The sequence below is a fragment of the Battus philenor genome, unplaced genomic scaffold (genome assembly GCF_028537555.1).
Source record: "Battus philenor isolate CCGP_79_NKW_IND1 unplaced genomic scaffold, ilBatPhil1.0.hap1 SCAF_16, whole genome shotgun sequence".
Lineage (NCBI taxonomy): Eukaryota > Metazoa > Arthropoda > Insecta > Lepidoptera > Papilionidae > Battus > Battus philenor.
Window position 1 is genome coordinate 7,408,038 of NW_027181678.1, and position 15,682 is coordinate 7,423,719.

At 33.8% G+C, this 15,682-nt stretch overlaps 1 protein-coding gene across 1 annotated transcript in view; it reads left to right on the forward strand.

Moving 5' to 3' along the window:
• The first annotated feature begins 3,310 nt into the window (after positions 1–3,310).
• The window catches only part of Pdk1 (Phosphoinositide-dependent kinase 1), a 79,371-nt gene continuing 66,999 nt past the window's right edge, over positions 3,311–15,682 (forward strand). The window contains exons 1-2 of the mRNA XM_068762692.1: positions 3,311–3,457; positions 4,202–4,288. The gene's annotated coding sequence lies outside the window, so the exon portion shown is untranslated. The remainder of the gene's footprint in view (positions 3,458–4,201; positions 4,289–15,682) is intronic.

Genomic DNA, 15,682 nt, shown 5'->3' on the forward strand with positions numbered 1-15,682 from the left:
TTTTCATAAAAATAGCGCTTTTTCACTACTAATCAAACGGCATTTTCTGATTTCGCGGGTTTGAGGTGGTTGGGGGTAGAAGGCGCCTAGCCTAATACATCTTAAGGTAGCGAAGCTTGAGGGCTTCCGGAGGAGACTAGGCTTGGGCCGCTACATTCTTCTATTTCACCGGATTAGGAGGCTACCGAGCTCTTATATCGCTTTGACTGACGCACCAGAGGATTAGGCTCGAGGTCCCTCATGAGGGGACCGCGGCTTAGGCTGTCACTCCTTGATAATACCCGTTTAGTATTCCGACGCAAAGGCGCCTGAGAGGTCGGAACGCTTGATCGGTTGCTATTGCATGGTTAATAGCACTACTACCACGTTGAAAAGCGTGGGCACTGGGAGAATTGGCGGAAAAAACTCCGACTACACTTGTATCTACTCTTGCTTGCAACTAAATCGACTTAAGCTTACAAAATGTACAAAGTATTTTTTCTAAATTGATTCGGACTATATGTATAAAAAAATAATTTCCGAAAGCCTAATCTGTCAGCATCAAAATAGTGTTTTTATTCAGTGCATTTGAAATTTCGATTCAAATTGAAAAGCCGATGATCAAATGATAATGCAACAGAAGGGAGGTAAAGTTATGAAAGGTGAAAATCAAATGAAAACAAAAAAGAAACAATCGAAATTAAATGTGTATTTTTAAATTAATATTTCGTATTGCCTCCTTTAGCTTTTATGACGTCTCGAAGGCGGTTTTTCATCGATCTGATTTTGCACCAGGCGCTGAGAAAGCACTTCCCTCTCCTTTTCCAAAGCCATTTTCAATTCCACAACGTTCGCAGGGACCGGAATACTGGCGCGAACCCTTCGTTTGAGTTCAGCCCACAAATGCTCAATGGGATTTAAGTTAGCACTTAGCGAAGCCCAGTGCATAGTCCGAATGCCAGCTATAGTCACGAACTGGGGGGATAGGGGTGCCAAAAGGCATTGTCATGCATTAAAAGGAAGTCATCGCCAATGAAGCTTTCGTAAGGCAAGACATGGCCATTAGAATGACTTCAATGTATCGGGCGGCTGTTACCAGGGATGAAAATGATTTTAGTTTTTTCATCTAAAGAAATGCCCGCCCATATCATGCAGGAACTACCGCCTTACGCAACTGTTTCAAAACAGCACTGCGCAAACTGCTCTCCAGGATGCCCGTAAACCCGAGTTCTTCTGTCACTGCCAAGCAGACAAATTGCACTCATCAGTGAACATATCTAAACTACATGTCGTGGTACTTCAGTTGAGATTTTCGCGGGCAAATACAAGGCGCGCTTGTCGGTAAGCTGAGGTCAGTTTTGGGCCTCTGATATGCCGTTTTGGTGTCAACTTGGCTTTTCCTAGTCGCCTCTCTCGCAGTCCACTGACTAACAGTCACTCCTCGATTCCTCAGTTGCTGCTGGACAGCAAGGTTGGTTAATTGGCGATTTCGGAAATTCGTCCAGACAATTAAACGGCCAACTCTTTCCTAAGTTCGCTGACGCCGACTGATATTTTCTTTTCTAGTGAAGGGGCCAGTCTGCTGAAATCATCAGATTGGCTCAGATTTAGTCAGCGAGCGAGAGAACAACTTTCAGGGGTTTTTTCGGGTGCGGAGTTGTAATTAGATCAATGTCTGATTAGCCACCGATAAATGGGTAATAAGTAGATGGTAAGTAAGGAGCCTTTATAAGGGGATGCAACACGCAATTAGCCATTTCGGCACCAAGTGAATTATTGTTGCTCACGTGGATATAACGATATTTTATTTTAAAGCTTGAAGACTGGACTTTTAGAAAGTATACATTTTTGTGTACTTAGCCTGGCCATAAATCATGTTGTAATTCAAAATAAACAAAATATTACATTTGGAATCTGTCCTTTTTTACGATTATTCATTATATTTATTTTCGCTTCAATATCTTTTAAAACATTATCTGATAATTTTTTATCTTTTATAGGCGAAGCATTTAACTTCTGTCTCGTCTGATGTTAAGAGATGACGTGGTCTAAGATGTTTAAATAAACCTATTCATACTTTTTTTGAAAAGTCCTAAATTATTATTGGCTGGAAACAATGACCGCCCGTAGGTTGTTTCACTCCTTGGCATTCGCACTATAAAAGTATTAACAAAACGCTTAGTGCTTTGTTAAAATAGATTAGGGTGAAAAAGAGAATCCCTACCAAGAATTTCCCTACGTTCGAAGCAAAACAATGTTCTTACAACCCTTTATCCTACCTTATCTCTATCATCGAAAATGATTATATATGCTATTTTAACCTGAATCTAAATATTCTCAACATACTATAACGTCTTCTCAATAACATTCGATTCAGTTTTTTAATTTCTCATCTCGTTGATCTGATCCTAAATATTTGCCCCTTCACGAGCTAAGAAATTTACGTATTTTAACTACTCTGTATTCTTACTTATGTGTAACACTTCGCCTTCCTCCTTAACTTCAGAAATACAATTCTTTGACTTAAACTATAAACGAAATCTACGGTCATGAAATAATCTTTTACCGTTTGTCTTCCTCACAAATCCGTCTTCACTCGTTTTTTTTCCCGTCCTGTATTTGGAATAAACTCCCACTGGGAATTAGAGTAACTAAATCGCTTCGCTTTCAATATAAAGAAAATAAAAATTTATTAAATAACCATCACTTTACTTGTATATTACATAATTTAAGCGCATTTGCTATTTATGTTTATTTTATATATTCCCAAGTATGTATTTATAATTATATAACAATATTAGTATTTATTGTCTGTATGCTATATTGATATTCATTCCCCTGCCTTCTGTTTATCTCTGTCAATTCAAGTCTATAGTGGTGTAAGACTAAAGTTATTATTGGTTTTTATGATAAAGTATAACTTTTTGGAAAGTAGTGAATCTCAGGTTAAAAAATCGTGACTACATCGACGTTCCTTGATTTGCGTCCTATAATGCTTGTGTAAATATATATAGCTTACATCTTATGTAGGTCTTAAAGTGAAGACATTACAAGGATAATATAATAATTATATTCGCTCACCTAACAAAATGATATTGCAATTATATGGTTGTATTTTTAGCGCTCTCTATTAGTTATTTTATCTACTATTTTGTACATCAAAAATGAAATTGTTCTTTGAAATTCATCAAGTTTCGTAAATTAAACGTTAGGTGGCGCGGAAAACAAAATGTCGTCGCAGGCAGTTTTATCCTCGACGTCTGAGGTTGCTGTCTGATAAAATAAAACCGATTCGTTTTTAGTCGAATTTCTACAGTAAAATAGTTCATAGTAAAGTTGTTGTGGTATATATTTATCTATAATATTATAACGCACATGCCTTGTGATTAACGTGCGATATTCTATTGACAATTCAGTGTTTTCATCGAAGTTATTAGTGATTAGAACGAGGTTAATGGCAGGATCTTATTGCCAAATGGTACGTTATTGTTCTTTTATACATTTAAGAAATTTATTAACATATGTGTTAAAAATTGTAACATTTATTATTTAATTTATTTACTGGTATTCAAGACACATAACCCAACTTTCACTAACCAGACTAGACGGCCTTGAATCTAATCTTGTCAAACCAATGTCGTTTGTTTATCAAAATAGATATTATATTGTAGAGATATTTACTATATCCCTTAATAATAATAATGACAATTAAACTATAGTTTTATAACCAAAAGTTTGTCTACAAATAATTCATAGAACATAGCGAACGATTAAGACGTAATCTTTTTCCATTTATGAATAAATTGCTATTTAAAACAATCCGCTTTAAATAGCGACTTATATTTCTGTTATTATTAATTACAATGTTATAACTCTTACTATTTAAGTATTTTTGTGCTTTTCAATTATTAATACTTTTATAAAACTATTACACTTGGCTTAATTTAAAGTACTATATTTAATTAAATTAACAAAATATCTACTTAGCTATAGGACATGGAAATAAATATATCATAATGTGCTTAAAAAACCCTGTGGAAACCTGAATAAGCCATCATGTTTGACGTATTATGCAACATTTGTTTGGCATAGTTTTTTCACGAATCGAAATCTGGTAGTTATCGATAAAGTTAAAAAAAAGATAAATAATCACTTTGTTAAGATATATTCTAAAATGATTATTTTCAGTTAAGCTACAATATTTTTGTTTTGTTTCGTCTAGGAGTTCGCGAAGCAGTCGGCCCTCAAGGGCAATAGCAAGTAGGTTAAGGCGTCGCAACACGTAAACAGTTCATGATTGCGGAACGAGGTAAGAAACATCGACGAGTATGGAAACTCGATCGTTCTGAAATACCGTTCTCCTGATTCACACTGTTTGCGCAGCTGAGTTTCCTCTTTAGATAGAGATGCATAGTGTTAGAGTTAAAAAAACAGTTGGTGGTAGCAATTAGCCCTGCAAGTTAATTTTCACAGAAATTAGAAAGACCACAGAAGCTTACGCGATGTGGTATTTGGGAAACAAATATAAAAAAATTGTTAAAATGTTTTTAAATATTATAATTAAAACAATAATAACTCCGTAAAATATATTAAGTATAACATAATAAATTCGCATTATAAATATTATACCTCAATTCTGCTGACAGTCTTACATTTTTCCTTAAACACTGAATAGTTTCAGGGAATATATTATGTTATTAATGTTTAGTTCAGGATTTTATTTACAATACTTTATATATATTATAAAGTATAAGTGTAATCTGTAACTTTAATAATATTCGAAAATCTCTCAAGTATGGTTATTAATTTTTTTGGTAAATTAAATACTGTGTTCGATATTTAAATATTATTTAGAAACGCTTGTGACACAGAAGAATTTTGGTCATAGAAGGAAATACAAAAGCTCTACAATTTTGTAGGCGATAGTTAAAAGTAGTGGATGCATGCACACGACTAATAATATGTTTGTAAAGTGAAACTGCCATTAACCTTCAACAAGTACTGTTTACAAACAAACAAGACGTGATCGCGTTGCGTGAACGCGTTTTGCCGCAACGTATATCGATGCAAATGCAGTTCTTTTATAATGCTTCATTTAATCATATACTTAAATAAACCTACTTAAATTTTCTCAACATGTTCTGAAAATAATATAAGGAACGTACCTTGAGAGAATGCTAGAAAAACATATTTTTTTTTAGACAGATCAGCGAAGTTTTTTAAACAAAATATACTAATAAATTTAATAAAAATGCCGATTTACATAAGATCATAAGCTCCATAAAATCACAATTACAAGAGTTATTTCTAGTAATAATAAACTATTTACGTTTATACAATAGTCTTTTGTGACTTTCTATTGACGTACTATGGTTTGCTGGAAGATTTTGTACTATTATGCAACTATGTACATATTTTCTAACGAGTACAATAGAGAGTTTTATTGAATAAAATAAATCACTTAGAGGGTAAAAAAATGTTATTAGCATAGAAAAGAGTTTAAGCGACTACTACTGTATGAAGGATATTTGTAAATGTCATCACAAAAAACGGGTCAGAAAACTGAATAGTTCGCAGGTCCACCCGTAATTACAAATTATTTAAAATAAGTAATTACGGGTCAAAGTTTGCTAGCTCGCGATTCCAAAATCTTTCTAAACTCGACTGCCTAATTTTGAAAAAGTATTTAAGAATATTTATTACATGAAAACTATATTAAAAATAAGGAGAAAATGGAGACGGGTGAGGCATATGTTACGAGGCAACATAGTTACGATATTGTAACTCAGGGAAGGTAAAAGAAAGAGAGGCAGAACACAAAAAAGTGACCTGGAACAGAGTGGCTCAAAACAGGATGGAATGATGACTAGCAAACAGATCTACAAAAAATTAATAAACCAGAAATTATAAGGTACCATAGATTTTAATGTTAGTTATTAAGCTCGTGAAAAATTACTTCAGCAAGATCTGAATAAAGAGCTTTATCATAATTATATGAGAATACAAGAAAAGTTTTAATCTATTAAAAATATTTGTAACTGCGATTGAAGGTATCTTGTGCAGTAAAAGCATTATCTAGTTTTGATTTTTTTATTTCTTTAACCTGACAGATATTAAAAAAAAATAGAACAACTAAGGCCAGACAACGGTAGCGCTTCTTTTCTTCATTATCAATAGTAATGAATAATTACAAAGTCTTCTTGTTTTATATAAAGTTTTTAATCTTGCGAAAGTTAGCTTATTTAGTACAGTAACGTATTTAGTACAATAATGATTATTCATATTTCTGGTATTTTTACTTTGTCAGGACTGAAAATTCTACAAAAATAAAATACGAAATTTTGTTCACAATTTTGTAGTTTGGATAAGTGCGTACGTAATATATTCAAAATTAAATCGGTTATTCATAATAATAACCGATTTAATTTTGAATATAGACGGCATAGATATACATACACAAAATATCGTACATATGCTTATAAATTTTGTTAACAAGATCTCGCTACAGACAATAACTTTCATTTCATTATTTACAATATTTACAGTAAAATACTAAAAGACATTTTACGGGGTTTATTACTAAGAAAAAAAAGAGTAACTGTAATTTAAATTGCTGCCTGCGTGTTAATTTTTAACGTGTATTTAAATAAAATGCAGCTGCTTGTATCTTGTATTTGAGTATTAATGATCAAAACATTTTAATAAGTGTTATTCCGACGTTGTAGTAAGTTAAAAAGAAATACTCATTTTTAAGCCCATAAATAATCGCTTGTGTTTTTATCGGACTAATTTCATCAATATACCTACTTGTTTCTTTTATAAATTCATCTGTAACGTAACCTGGTTTTCAGATCAATGTCGAGGACAAAACACATTGAAGTGATGATGTCATTTTATTTTGTATTAAATCAAATCAAAACACTTCGCCTAACGTAGGTAGGTATAAATTCAAGTCATATTAAAAAAGTCGCGTAAAGGTCATTGAAGCTGAAAAACTTCAGAAAAACTTTAAGGAAATCGACGTATATTTTGCATTGAATATGTCGTCATTCCCGGATTCTATTTGAACGCTAATGCATATGTAACGAAATTTTTGTTTGTGTACACAAGAGGAGTTTATGTAAACAACCGGATAAAAACAGCGGTTACGAAATTGTTAAAGTTGGTACGTAGCGCAATGTACTACGACTGCTTAGAAGCCGTGACCGTGCTTAACTTTCTAAGTTACATAATAGTTTTGCGTTTATTTTGAAGTGAACCGTGTCGTAATCAAGGAATGGAAGCTAATAATTGAGTAAATGCGTCATTATCATTATATATTGAGAAGAATATTCTTATTATTTTATATTTACTTATAAGTTATACGGATTGTATATAATAGTTTGCAATTTATTGGACTTATTTTAATAATATGAACACTGTTAAAAAACATTCTTTCCATCGACAAATGTATGCCCGTTCATATTTATAACTTCATCAAAATTGACGTGGTAGAGGATTGAAGACGTTTAGCCTTAACTTCTTTGCAGTAATGCATAGGACGACTACGTCGACGGTTCTATTATTCTGTAGGTTTGTAGTTTAGGCTAGCACCATGAAGTGACCAGGCGCAAGGATTTCGCTAGGAGATCTTGGCTCAGGCTGTTACTCGATACGCATTTCGTATTCCGATTTCAGGATGCCAAGGGCAGAAACATGGCTCGAACAGTAGATATTAACGGACGATGAAAAAAGAGATCATCATTGATTGCTAATAGCATCATCATCATCATTATTTTAGCTTTAGAACGACTACTGCTGCATGTAGGCTTCCGCATAGATTTCCAATATCCGGTTGGAAGAAGCTTGCGTCCAGCGTCTTCTGACGACATTGAAAAAGTCGTTTTTTAGTGAGATCAGACTAAGGTGAACCTCGGATGTCTTGCGTTACGCTTGCTGGTCCACGGTTTCAATTGTAGCCTAAAGGCCCCATCTTAGCTGCGCGCTATACGGCCTGCCCATTGCCATTTCAAGTTGCCAGTTCGCTGGGCTATATCGGTTACTTTCGTTCGTCTTCGGATATCCCTTATTCCAGATTCGACATCGTAGTGAAATTCCGAGCATACCCTGCCTGGTTCGTTGGGAGACTGAGCTGTTGCTAATGAGGTCCGAAGTGAGAGGAGACCACGTTTCACTGCCATAAGTCCTTACTAATAATACAGCAAATAACTAACATTTGTTATTCTTATAATACCGAGCAAAACGGTTTATATTTATATAAATGTTACACATGACTGTTTGTAAAAATAAGATAAAATTTATTGATTATTTGTTTATCGGTTCTTTATTGCTTTTAATATAGTTTTTGTAAATGAAAGTTGCTATGGAACGTTTTCCTGTTGTAGTTCATAATTCACCCGACCGTGTTTATATTGTTGAGTCATTCTCCATGACTAAAAGCTCCTAGCGTTTCGACTGGGATCTTAATCAAGTAATATAAATAGTTCGAATTCTTGGTTTAAATAACCGGGGCTTGTCGTCGACGTTGACATCATCATTCCCTAAACATCCAAATCATTTCTAACACGATTTATTAGTAAAAGCATTGTCGTCAACTTATACAAGAATTCTAGGGTTTTATCTACACTTTCATCACATGTTTAACTAAATTGTATATAATTAATAATTATATACAATTTAGTTAACAAACACTTTGATGAAAACCAAAAAAGGTTTATACTCAAATTAAAATTTTGCAAATGTAATATTCCTAAAACTCGCTTATACATACATACATACATACATCAATAGTTACGTGTGTCACATTTTGATCAATCCAGCGTCATATTTTAGAAATGTACCTATGTGAACGAAGTTACTTGTAGTCTTATTACACAGTGTGTTGTTTATATCAATCAAACACTATATATTGTGGTACCGGTTGCATTTTTTCTGACATGTGATGTTCAAAACTATGAAACAGGAAAAAATACAGATATTTCATTATTGATTAACCAAATGCTGCTTTTAGTAAATCAATAAACGAGTTGGGGCGTTTTGTAGAGGTTTAGTGTTACGTACTGGTGATATTTGCAAATATTGTTCAATTAATCTGAACATGCCTCGGCAATTACCAACGGAATCGTGATGGCCGTGAAGTACAAAATTTTTCTAATATACATTTTGCCGCTGGTCATCTTCTGACATAATGTAATAGCTTATTAAATGTACTTATTGCAGTTTGCTAATTAAATATAGTGCTCTCACTCAACATTGATAACAACAGAACAGGTGTACCAGATGTAGTTTTAAACTGATATCACATTCGTGTCACCGTGTCCAAAGGTTGACTTAAATGTGTTACGCGTTATCAAATGTTTACTTTCCTCAACTTAGTCATAATACTGCTTATTTGTGGAATTCTTTTTTATTAAGTACTCACTTTAAAAATGGGACAGTGCATTTAAATTCAACTCAAATTTTCAAAACACCACATGTTATAATAATGTTTAAAATAGTCTTTAATTTGTATATTGAAAAAAAAGAAACAATTTTTCACTTTTATAATTTAAATATTACTTTTTTGATTTTTTAATCAAATCAAAAAATTGAAAAAAGGTAAAAAATGAATAGCCTTTTTGGACTTATATCCTAATCTTGGTTCTTGAAAGTATATCTCGAGGTCTCGTTCAGGAAACTTTATCACCAAATTATGTTATCTCATGATGAAACTTTCCCCCAGAACAAAAGTGTTCTGTTTATTTCAGGTATTTAAATGAGGGCCGGAGTAGGTTGTTAATAAATAAATGAAAGTGCATTAAATCACCACAAAGTACATCTAAATTTCGCGGTTAAAACAAACTCGTATTATATTTATTTGTAAATATATTTACTCGAATCTGCTCTGATGAAGGTATTTGTTACGAAAGGCATTGCAGTACTACCCTATTTTTAATATTAACAAATATTTAGTTTACACACACCCTTATTTTTAAATATTTGGAGAATGATTTTGTTTAAGTTTTAAGCGTTAGAGAGAATATTAAATAGGTTATGTTTTCATTGTAAAAAGTGATAGTAAATGCTTGGTACGTTTTGCACAACATCTAAGCGTTTGTTGATTCATACCTGTGCTTTATTTTCCTGCTACCGTTCACGATGATATCGGAGTAAAAAAAAACATTTGTACATACTTGAATTGAATTTATTAATATTTTATTTTAATTTATCAATATATACTGGCTTCTTTAATAGATTTGGTACTGCTAAACATTTGAAAATTAATTGACCAGTCGCAATCCAATAGAAAAAATAGAACGTTTTTTGCAGCTATCAATTTAGTTTTTCTTGGTAATAAACAAGGATTACTTGAATCCTTAAGCTATCACTTATACTAAACGGTACAAGAATTACTAACAAAAGTTATTATATACATTACATATTACTAATAAAAGTGATTATATTCATTGTATGCCTAATGGTTTACGATACTTTTAGTTTGATTACATTGTACATGCCTTTTTTGGCTTTGACGTCAAATGATTTTTTTGACAACTGTTTGTGGTTTGTATATTTTTCTCGTAATTTCAATGCCTCGTGTGGTTAACTAAAAGGTCAAAATAAATGCCGAATGGATCTTTGTATCTATTTAGATTACAGAACGCTCTTAAAGTATATTCTTAATTTTAAATCTAAAACATATTATTACTTTCACTTTTAGAAATTATAAAAAATAGGTGATTCTTAAATTTAGATACACATACTAGACGGTTAAATATTTCTGTTGGTGATTCACGCTTTTAATTAATCATCAACATTACCGTGTAAAAATATCATATTTATCGTGTACCGATGGAAATAAAATATGACTGACCACCTGCTATAGATTTTTAAAAATATGTCAAATCTGTCGAATGTAAATAATTCGGAAGATATCAAAGATGTATCATTCGTTCGCGAGTTACGTCTTTAACTTTCATGTCTGGTATGTTTGACCTTGTTAATCTTTTAGTTTTGCATGGTGAGGTGTGCATACGCTTAGAAAGCCAGTCTACACGAGGAAAATAGTTTTATTTACGTCGCGTTTTGCTTCTGTCCTTACGTGACTAGGCCATGTTACGTAAAGCTTTCGCCGTGCCGTCCTTCTTTACAGTTAATGCAATTGAACGTAATGAGGCATCGCTATTTGCCATTGTAATTCGATTACATCCGATATTAATAGTTTACTCTTTATGGTCATTACTTAAGACTTTGCGTCACCGCAAATTACTTAATAACTTTGTATAAAAATGTGATTTATTTGAAACTGTTAATACGTCACACAAATGTGGTACATTAAACACTTGAATTAAATACGGGGATTATTTAGAAATCTGATAATAAAATCATTACAAAACTGACTGTGCTTATGAAAAATACACGTTTAATTAGAATTTTTATTTATTTTTTCTTAGTACAAATTAATGAAAGTATTTTTCTGTATTAATGTTTTTTTTTTTCTAAACAATAGAATCTAACAATTTCAGCCGTTAGATGTCCACTACTGGACATAGGGTACTATAGATTTCTTACAAAACACTTCGAAAGTGGCCTATGGCATCTTTCGACGACTTTAACAAGATCGTCTGTCCATCTTATGGGTTGACGTCCCACGCTGCGCTCACCGGTACGTCTTCACTTCAGAAACTTAAGGCTCCAGCGGTTCTGCATGCTATGTATGTAGCCTGCCCACTGCCACTTCTTGCCAATTCGCTAGGCTATATCTATTACTTACGTTCGTTCTAAAAGGGAAGTGTAATCGATTTCGTAGGGAAATGAGCATAGCCCTTTATAGGCCCGTTGACTGCGACTCTTATGTTTTGTGATAGTTTAATTTCTGATAGAAAACTTGTAATGTTTAAAAGAAACTATATAGAAAATTTCATACTGATTTATAAGTGTTATTCATAAATCTTTACAACAGTGTTATTCTATTTGATTAATAACAACATTATAAGATTATCTTCAATAAAATCTGGGTAAAACCCGTTGCTGAGAATCATCGCTGTAGTACGGGATACGCTGTACTGCAGTACTTAGTTGAGTTAGGGTTCCCATTGTTTGTATTATTGCATTACATATTGTAATATCTTGCCTGTATTAATTTTAAGTTAAGCCAACAATCAATCTCCTTTCTGTCTTCCAAATGTTCTTTTGTGAATAAAAAAAATTACGCAGGCGCACTTTTACACTCGTTTGCAACAACATAAGTATGAAATAAGGTTGACTTGGAATGTGGGAATAGACGTAAGATCTCCGTTGCGCTATTAACTTCGAAAGATTACGTAGCTTGTTTTAAAATCACGTAACCGTGCCCGTCTCTATTGTTATATTATTATTCATATAAGTTCAGATTTCATAGCACGATTGTTAGTGTAACGATAATAGAGCTAGTTAAACCGGTGTTCGCGACATACCAACAAGCTGAACGAGATTTTTGCGTGTTAATTTGCATCGCAGCCTCACTGGACGCGCGGCTTGTGTACTTGCGACATCTTGTGGGGATACCACATGCGATGACTTAAAACGGGATAAATTTTTATTTTTGTGTTTTAATTTTGTTTCCTTGTCTTAGCAAAGATAGAATTAAAAATTGTCTACGATACAAAAAAATTTCTTCTGGCGAAAATGCGTTGCAACATTCAAAAGTATGCATTGCATTAGACTTATAAAAAAACGCTTTCAAATCAGAATGAAATTATGATTTCATTTTTTTGGCTATAGTCTTTTAACATAGCTAACATAGCGCGCAGACGGACGCTATGTGAACTGCCCACTGCCGCTTATAATGTAAATAATATAGAGAATAAATTTGTCACGAAATTTTAAATTGTATTATTATTTTTTAATTAAACTATAATGAGCCATCTGGAGTCCTATGTAACCAGTCAATTCTGGACAGTCCGTGATTATTTCAAACGTGTCATTTTCATAAGATCAGCTTTCGTTCTGTTGCGGTATTGCGGCAGTAACTACTCGCTATTAATAAGTATTGAGAGAGTTAAGTACACTTGTACGAGGACGGAGCATGTGAACTATTGAAATACGACCCGAAGTCCACAGAATGCTTGTCGCAATTAATGTACTAATCTTAGTTACATTATAATTTGCAAATGTTGGATAAAGTTTATTTCGTTACTTAATTTTATTGTTTGGAAATAATATTTAAAAGAAAGTTCGTGAGTAGTTGTTCGAATTAGGAGTTAATGGGTTAATGATTCGTCGTAAGTTAATTATAAAAGTAAAGGTCTTATTTGTTTGTTCATACAATTATAAGTACGGTTTACCCATGTTAGAGGTTATACATTAGGTTTTGTAATGCAATATCCTTCTCAACTACGCCCTTGCTTGTCACCTTGAGACACGTGGTTAAAACCAGTAATGTCTCTAGCTACGACAGCATCAAACCGGAACATAGAAATGTTTATGCAATACTGTTTAGTGACGCTGTAGCCTTACCTACTTAGAACGCCTCTATTTAAACAGACCAGACAAATAGTAGTAGTAGACTGGTCTGTCTGAAAAGTGATTGGTCTTCATTTGAGGTTGGGTAAGTTTGGTGAGTTTTGTACGTTAAGTTAGTTTCTCATTCGCAGCCGCCAGTGAAGATAGCAAGGCGCCCGCCTTTATTCCCTTTATTCGATTATTATAACATAAAGTTAGCGACGCAAAGACCGATGAGTGTCAGCTTATCAGCCTGCGAGGCCTCCTCTAAAGATCTCCACGATGACCAGTTTCGCGCTGCTTCCATCCAGGAACTTTCCACGACCTTAACTACACTAGGAGTACACCCAGTAGGGGAGGGCCTACCCACGCCTCGTCTGCCGGCTCGTGATCGCCATTTTTATTATTGCACATTAAAAGGATAATATGCTGAAGGAACTGTAAGGATAATATGCAAGTTACTTTCGACCGCATTTTCTGGATAAAGCCGGATATCACCTGCGCAAAATATATTAGCACAGTAAATATTAGTGTAAACGCAACCGCAATTGCACGTTTCGTTTAACCTATAATATTTCTGTGTGATCATTTCTGATTAAGATTCGCTAATAGTAACAGTAAGGTACTAATAAAATACATTTTTCCTTTGGGGTTTCCTAATATTTGTTTTGATATCATAACTTGTGACTCGATTTCAAGTATAACAATACATGTATGTAATGCTTTAAGATTGAAGATGAAGATCTAATTTTGCAAAGTACAAATCCAAAAGTTGCAAACCGACCTTTATATCACGAACCGTATATAAACAAGTCCGAATATGTGCACAGAAAATATTTATTTAAAATTTTTAATGTAATGTTTATTTAATTTAACGCTTGCAACGATCACGGCGTCAGAATGTATTAAGTAGCGATCGTAGGTAGTTGCTTGCCGGCTAGTGTTTTTGTTTGTTTGCTAACGAGTGTAGTTGAAATCAAACGGCCGTGGCAAGGTCGCTTGCCGCCGCCGCCGCAGCCGCCGCCGCTCTGTCACTACGCATTCGTAATGCTGCGTACGACAGTTAATCAACGGGCTGCAATATAATCGGATCTAGAATGTATCCAAATCCCTGTGATATGAATAAAATAGAAACATATCATTTGAACATAAATATACATCAATCGACGGACCTTTCTGAACGGTGTCACTAGTCACAAGACCAGTGGTTGGTGCGGGGTTTCACGAGCGTCTCCCCGCCTCAGCACGCTCTCCCCGTGGCGCCCAGGCGTCGCTGGCAAGTGGGCTAAGGTCGCGAGCGTGCATTTTTCAACGCGTTCACTTACCTATGTAACAAAATTGAACTCGTTTATTCTAGCCTCGGCGTTTGTTTGCTTTTGCGAATTTACTAAAGTGATAGAGAAATGGTTACGTTTTTAATGGACAGACTAAATCAATACGAGGTTTGTTAATTTTCTCTATAGACAGAGGCTCCTAAACTCTGTGGTTATATTATGCTATTGCTTCAGAGAAAGGGAATAGCTGTGGAGGGACATGGCCGCGGAATGCGCTTCTGTAAGGACGTGCAAGCGCGCCGCAGTATGTGGGTCAGGCTTGTTGAGCCATACTGTCGTAGATAGGTATTGCTATTTACTTATCACGTGTTACGGAAAGTATGGCGCAATTTTCCCGTACAATACGTTTTATGTTTGTTTAGACAAAATCATTGCAATGTATGTTTAAAGAAAGTCAGGTAGTCATTCTATCTACGCTCATATATTGCCTATATTAAATATAAGAAATTAAAGTCTTAATTTGATTATAACAAACATAGTTTCTAAGCTTTTATAGAGCTATAGTTTTAAAGTCACAAAATGCTCTTTTTTGAATAAATAATTATATTTGATATAAAGAGACAACTTTTTGTTTTGTAATGTATTTGTCTCTTTGAAAAACTGATATTTGACCGATTCTTATGAGAAAAGTACAGATATCGGTGTACCCATTTCCAAACATCCTTGTAATAAGATGTTGATAAGTGTACTATATGAACATACATAGTTTGACGTAATGCCATGGTATTAACGGTAGCATAGCCAAATAATTAACTTTTTAATGAATGTGACTTATTGACATATCGTAGTACTCAAAGGACGTTGTTCTGTCTATAGCCTATATAAAAATTATCAATTCGAAACTCAAAGCGAGCTGTCAAACGTGGGAAGTTCATAGAAAACTGTCAAATGCGCAGTTTGTCTGCATA